This window comes from Leopardus geoffroyi, chromosome X (assembly GCF_018350155.1).
Source record: "Leopardus geoffroyi isolate Oge1 chromosome X, O.geoffroyi_Oge1_pat1.0, whole genome shotgun sequence".
NCBI lineage: Eukaryota > Metazoa > Chordata > Mammalia > Carnivora > Felidae > Leopardus > Leopardus geoffroyi.
This window is the reverse complement of record NC_059343.1, coordinates 62,445,025-62,452,679: the sequence shown is the minus strand read 5'-3', so window position 1 is coordinate 62,452,679 and position 7,655 is coordinate 62,445,025. Positions and strand designations below refer to the sequence as shown.

General features: G+C 34.8%; 1 non-coding gene across 1 annotated transcript; it reads right to left on the bottom strand.

Annotated features, from left to right (window-relative positions):
- Positions 1-213: 213 nt before the first annotated feature.
- Positions 214-362, bottom strand: LOC123595591. Its single transcript, XR_006711264.1, has one exon. It is a non-coding gene; the product is annotated as a U12 minor spliceosomal RNA (small nuclear RNA).
- Between the last annotated feature and the right edge of the window lie 7,293 nt (positions 363-7,655).

Here is a 7,655-nt window from a genome sequence, read left to right as displayed (position 1 = left end):
ATTTTTGAGAGAGAGAGAGACAGAATGTGAATGAGGGGAAGAGAGAGAGGGAGACACAGAATCCAAAGCAGGCTCCAGATTCTGAGCTGTCAACACAGAGCCCTACCTGGGGCTCAAACCCAGGAATAGGAGATCATGACATGAGCCAAAGTTGGATGCTTAGCCAACTTAGCCACCCAGGCACACTTCTACTTTTTAAGTGTTAAAAGGGGATGGGCAGATGGTGACTCTCAGGCATGCTGAAAGTAGGTGAGTCACCTTAAAGGCAACCTTCAGCTGCTCATAAATTAGTCTCCCATTAGCAGTGAGTATTTGGGTGTCACTTTGAATCGTTATTTTCCTTACTTATAAGTTTAAGGCATCCTCTGCCCTTTTTTTAATCTATTTTTTTTGCTTCTGAGTTGTAATTCTTCATATATTTTTGATGTTAAATTTTTATCATATACATGATATATTCTCCCATTCAGTAGGTTGCCTTTTCATTTTGTTAATGGTTTCCTTTGTTGTGCAGAAGCTTCTTATTTTTTACTTTATTATTTTTAAATATTTTTTAATGTTTATTTTTGAGAGAGAGACAGAGCACGAGTGGGGGAGGGGCAGAGAGAGAGAGGGAAACACAGAATACAAAACAGGTTCCAGGCTCTGAGCTGTCAGCACAGAGCCCGATGTGGGGCTCAAACTCACAGACTGGGAGATCATGGCCTGAGCTGAAGTCAGATGCCTAACTGACTGAGCCATCCAGGTGCCCCAGAAGCTTTTGATTTTAACTTAGTCCCATTCAATTATTTTTGCTTTGTTTTCCTTGCCTCTGAAGACATATTTTTGAAAAAAGTCACTAAGACAATTGTCAATAAACATTCCATCTATGTTTTCTTCTGTCAGTTTTATGGCTTCAGGTCTTACATTAAAGCCTTTAATCCATTTTGAGCTCATTTTCATATATCATGTATGATAGTGCTCGAGTTTCATTATTTAGTATGTAGCTTTCCAGTTTCTCAACATCATTTATTGAAAAGAGTTTCTTTTCCATTATATATTCTCACCAACTTTGTCAAAATTTAATTGGCCATATAAGCGTGGGTTTATTTTTTGGTTTTTAATTCTGTTCCATTAATCTCAGTGCCTATTTTTATGCCAATACCATCCTCTTTTGATTACAGTACCTTCATAGTGCACTTAGAAATCTGGAGCATGAAATCTCTGGATTTGTTCTTTCTCAAGATTGGTTTGCTTATACATGGTCTTTTATGTTTTCATACAAATTTTAAGATTCTATGTTTTATTTATGTAAAAAAATAACATTGGAGCTTTCATCAGGAGTGTATTAAATCTGTAGATAACCTTTGTGTAGTATGGACATTTAAAAATATTAATTATTCCAGTGCATGAGCACAACATATCTTTTATTTGTATCTTCTTCAAATTTTTTCATTCATGCCTTATAGTTTTCAGTGAACAGGTCTTTCACCTTCTTGTTTAATTTATTCCTAGAAGTTTTATTCTTTTTGATACAATTGTAAATGATATTTTTCTTTATTCATCTTTCTGATAGTCCATTACAAGTGTATAAAAATTCAACAGATTTTGTATATTAATTTTGTGTTCTGAAAATTTACTGAATGTATTTATTCATCTAATTGTTTATTAACGGGGTTTTTAGGGCTTTCTATATACAGTATCAGGTTATCTGCTGATAGTAAAAGTTTTATTTTTTCCTTTCCAATTTTGGATACATTTAATTTTTTTCTTGCCTAATTGCTAAGGCAATATATTGTTGAATACAAGTGGGAACTATGGATAGTAGGTATCTTTATTGTGTTCATGATCTTAAAAGAATACCTTTCAGCTTTCCTCCATTGAGTGTGATTATGGCTGTGTGTTTTTTCATATATGACTTTTATTATGTTGAGGTATGTTCCCTCTATTCCCACTTCACTGAGAGTTATGATAAATGAATGTTGAATTTGCCAAATGCTTTTTCTGCATCTATCGACATAATTGCATGATAATTTTTCTTTCATTTTGTTAATATGGTGTAACAAGTTGATTGATTTGTGGGTGTTGAACTATCCTTGCATCACAGGAATAAATCCACTTGATCATGGTTCTTCCGTGTGTTATTAAATTCCTTTAGCTAATGGATTAAATACATAAATGTGAGACTTGAAATCATAAAAATTCAGAGATGAATAAAAGGAGTATCCTCTTTGACATCAGCTATAGAAACTTCTTTCTAGATGTCACTTTAAAAAATGTTTATTTATTTTTGAGAAAGAGAGAGAGAGAAAGTGGGGGAGAGGAAGAAAGAAAAGGGTACAGAGTATCTGAAGCAGACTCTGTGCTGACAGCAGAAAACCTGATGTGTGGCTCAAACTCATGAACCATGAAATCATGACCTGACCTATAGTCAGACACTTAACCAACTAAGCCATCCAGGCACCCCACTAGATATGTCTCTTTAGGCAAGGGAAACTAAAGCAAAAACAAATGGGAATACATCAAAATAACAAGCTTCTGCACAACAAACTAAACAATAAACAAAACTAGAAGGCAATCTATGGAGTAGGAGAAGATAGTTGCAAATTTTTAGCTGATAAAGGGTTAGTATCCAAAATATACAAAGAACTTATTAAACTCAACATCCTAAAAACAAATAATCCAATTAAAAATGGGCAGAAGACATGAGTAGATATTTTTCCAAAGAAGACATACAGATGGCCAACAGACACATGAAAAGATTCTTAACATCACTCATCATCAAGGAAATATAAATCAAAACTACAATGAGGTATCACCTCACACCTGTCAGAATGGCAAAAATCAACAACACAAGAAACAACAGGTGTTGGTGAAAAGGGAACCCTCTCTCAGTGTTGATGGGAATGTAAACTGGCGCAGCCACTTTGGAAAACACTATGGATGTTCTTCAGAAAGTTAAAAATAGAAATACCCTACAATCCAGCAATAACACTGGTCGGTATTTACCTAAAGAATACAAAAACACTAGATAAAAGGGATACATGCCCTCTGATGTCTATAGAAGCATTATCAGCAATAGCCAATTTATGAAAACTTCCCAAATGTGCCTCGACTAATGAATTGATAAAGAAGTGGTATATATAGTCAATGGAATATTACTCATTCATAAGAAGAACAAAATCTTGCCATTTGCAATAACGTGTATGGAACTAGAGAATATTATGCTAAATGACATAAAGTCAGTCACAGAAAGACAAATACCATATGATTTTTCTCATATGTGGAATTTAAGAAACAAACTAAAGAGCAAAGGTAAAAACAAGAGAGAATCAAACCAAGAAACAGACTAAACTATAGAGAATAAACTGATGGTTACCAGAGAGGAAATGGGGGGGGCATGAATTAAATAGGTTACAGGTAAGGAGTGCACTTGCTATGATAAGTGCTGGGTGTTGTATGGAAGTATTGATTCACTTAATTGTACATCTGAAACTAATATTACACTGTATGCAACTTTTGTTCCTGTTCAATAATTTTGAAGAGAATTGAGAAAGATAGGTATTCAATATTTGAATGTTTGGTAGAATTCACCAGTGAAGCCATCTGATCTTGGATTGGGAGGTTTTTGTGAGGTTTTTGATTAGTGATTCAATCTCCTTACTAGTAATCGGTCTATTCAGATTTTCTACTTTTTCATGATTCAGTCTTGGAAGATTGTATGTTTCTATGAATTTATCCATTTCCTTTGGGTTGTCCAATTTGCTGATGTGTAATTGTTTATTGTGGTCTCTTATTCTTCGTGTTTCTGTCATATCAATTGTAACTTCTCCCCTTCCATTTCTGATTTAATTTATTAGAGCTTCCTCTCATTTTTTTCTTGTTGGGTACAGCTAAAAGTTTGTCAATGTTGTTTATCTTTTCAAAGAACCATCTCTTAGTTTCATTGATATTTGTATTGTCTTAAAATCTGTATTTCATTTGTTTTTGCTTTGTTCCTTTCTTTTATTAACTTTGGGCTTTATTTGTATTTTTTTTCTAGTTCCATTAGGTATAGGGTTAAACTGTTGAGATTTCTCTTGTTTCTTGAAGTAATGCTGTAGGAGAAGCATACTATAACTGTAATGGTATAAACTTCCCTTTTAGTACTATGTTTGTTGTATTCCATAGACTTTGGTGTATTGCATTTCTTCTTTCATTTTCCTATAGGTATTTTTTGCTTCTCCTTCAATTTATTCTATTATCTAATGGTGTTCAGTAGCATGTTTTAAATCTCTACATATTTGTAGTTTTTCCAGTTTTATTTTTTGTAGTTTATTTCTAGTGTCATACTTTTGTGGTTGGAAAAGACGCTTGATATCATTTTAATCTTGAATTTATTGAGACTTGTTTTACAACCTAACATGTGGTCTATTCTGGGAATGTTCTATGTGCATTTGATAAGAATGTATACTCTGCTGCTTTTGGATGTCATATTCTTTATATATGTGTTAAGTCTATCTATTCTAATGTGTCATTTAAAGCCAATGTTTCCTTATTGACTTTTTTATCTAAATGATCTATCTACTGATGTAAGATATATATTTATCAATGTTATATCTTCTTGCTGAATTGACCTCTTTATCATATGAAGCACCACTATTTGTCTTAAAATCCCTGATTATAAAGTCTGTGTTGTCAGATACGCAATACACACAGTAGCTTTCTTTTCATTTCCATTTGCATGGAATATTTTTTACTATTTCTTCACTCTCTTTTTGTGTTATTACTTTTGAAGTGAGTTTCTTTTAGGCAGCATATAGATATGTCTCTTTTTCTATCCACTCAGCCACTCTTTATCTTTCAATTGCAGAATTTAGTCCATTTACACTTAAGGTGATTTTGATAGGTATGTACTTATTGCCATGTGTTTTCAGTTTTTGTGGTTTCTCTCTGTTCCTTGATTCTCTTGCTCCCTTTCCTTGTGTTTTGATGGCTTTATTTAGTGTTATGTTTAAAATTCTTTTTCATTTTCTTTTGTGTATTTACTATGAATGTTAACATAAGGTTCACATATATAATCCTGTGACTGGTCTCTTTTAAATTAATAACAATTTAAATTTGAAAACATTCCAAAACTCTACATTTTTACTCCCTCACATCTTATTATATTTTGATGTCATCTTTTACATCTTTTTTTAATTTTATGTATCCCTTAATTAATTATTGTGCTACTAATTAACTTTACTGCTTTTACTGCTTTACCTTCTTAAGAGTAACTTCGTAAGTGATTAATCTGATACCATTACTTCATATTTACCTTTTTCAGTGAGATTTTCACTTTTGTATGCTTTCTTAGGGCTAATTAAAGCCATTTCTTTTCAGGTTAAATAAGTCCCTTTAATATTTCTTGTAAGGCCGTTTTAGAAATGATGAAGTCTTTTAGTTTTTCATCTGTGTGTCTGGAAAAATCTTCACCTTTCCTTTGAATCTTAATGTTAAATTTTCCATGTAAGGTATTTTGGTTGTAAGTTTTTTTTTCCTTTCAGAACTTCATATATGCCTTGCCACTCCTTTTTGGCTTACAAATTTTCTGCTGAAAGAACTGCTGATAGTATTATGGGGTTTCATTTGCATGTAACAATTTGCCTCGTGCTACTTTTAAAATTCTTTATCTCTTTTGACATTTAATTAATAATGTGTTTTGGTGTGGCACTTTTGGGGATCATCTTATTTGAAACTCCTGGGCTTCCTGGACCTGAATGTCTGTTTTCTTTTTCAGGTTAGGTAAGATTTCAGCCATTACATCTTCAAATATGTTCTCTTCCCTTTCTCTTTTTCTTCTTCTTCTGTGACCTGCCTAATGTGAATGCTATTCCACTTGATATTTTCCCAGAGGGCTCTTAAGTTATCTTCATTTAAAAAAATTCTTTTAATTTTTGCTGCTATGTCTGAGTGAGTTTTATTCCTTTATCTTCCTGTTTACTGGTCCATTCTTCTATTTTATCCAGTGTGCTGTTGAACACATCTGATAAAACTTTCATCTGTTATTGTGTTCATCGGCTATGTGAATTTTGTTTTATACTTTATGTTTTCTCTTTGTTGAAATTATCACTGTGTTCATCCATTCTTCTCCTGAGTTCAGTGAGCATCTTTATGAACATCACTTTGAATTCTTTATCAGGTAGATTATGTATCTTCATATTATTAAGGTCTCCTCTTAAGGTTTTGTCTTTTTGTTCTCATTTGAAGCATTTTTCTGTTTCCTCATTTTGCTTGACTCTCTGTACTTTTTTCTTATGTATTAGCCAAAACAGCTACCTCTTTTGCTCTTGAAGGAGTGTCCTTGTGTAGGTGATGATCCTTCTTGTTCAACCTTGCCCTAGCTCTTAGTTGTCTCTCCCACCTTTGTGATTGCTTAAACCACCTGATTTTTCTTGATATGCCCCATTTTGAGGGTGCACCAGGACCTGTTAGTGATCCAAAGGAAAGAATCTCATTTACTACCTTTTCAGGATGACTGGAATCCAGACTCTCAGGCAGCAGTTCTTCAAGTATGCTAATATATACACTCCTGTGGGTTTACAGTTGTAATCCCTGCTGGCCTCCAGACCAGGAGATCTGGAGTTGTGCCCTGGATAACAGTTGCAAAGATTCAGGGCTCCAGATGAGTGTATGAGTTTCTTTCAGGAAAGTATCATCAAGATGTAGTGAGGTACAGAGGGTTTGTAAGGATAGTGTCTTCCTGCTTAAGTTTTTTTGGAGTGCCTCTTTGGCTTCTACATGTTTGGGAAACCTGAAGACTGTCTGTCAGAATGAATTCCAGGATATGCAAATAGGCCCTTTTCACAGGGAAACTTGGGTTGTGGTTTAGTCCACTCTGTACAGTGCTCTGATTATGTTTGCCTGCCAACAATTGTCTTTCTGATTGTCACAGTCCCATGAAGCTCTGGAAATCCAGTCCTTTTGGCCACCATGGCCAAGTGATCAAGGTTTGTCCCTTGTGTGGTTTGCACAGGGCTGCTGACTTTAGCAAAGCATCTGGAGATTGTACGGGGTGGCACATAATCTATAGCTTCAGAAAGGCAGTTGAAAAACTATTTTATATGTCTTCTGTCTTCAGAATGTAGTGGGAGAATACCTTGTTTGTGCATACATTCCGGCTTTATGATGAGAGCAGGAGAATGCTATAATTGCCTACTGTCACTGGTCGTAGTAAGGAGTTTTGCAATTGTCTATACTAGCAGACTTTAGCTAGTTAATGGGAGTACTCTACAACTGTTAGTGCTCAACTACCACCACGAGGGAGTATGGGAGCACTGCAACATTCACTCTTTTTGGCCTTGGCAAATGTTGTGGCTTCTCATCCCGCCCCCTTCCCCATCCCTGCAAGAGGATGCCACATCTGAGCTTGTCTGACTGTGCTAGCAAGTTATGGGGAGAGTGCTACAATGACATCCAACAGCACCTCCACCAACATACATCCATATCAGCAATTAACCTGCTTCTAATATAGACTAAGAACTATTAAATTTCTGTTTTCTTTTTTTCACTAGGTCATATTGAGAGTGAAATGACATAGGAGCATTTCAAGAGGGGAATCTCAGTTTCCTATAGCACTTTTTGTCCCCCAGATGTCAGCTGAGTTGGCTTCCCAAAGCAGACATTCTGGAACTTGTCACTCCAGTGCAAATGCCAGG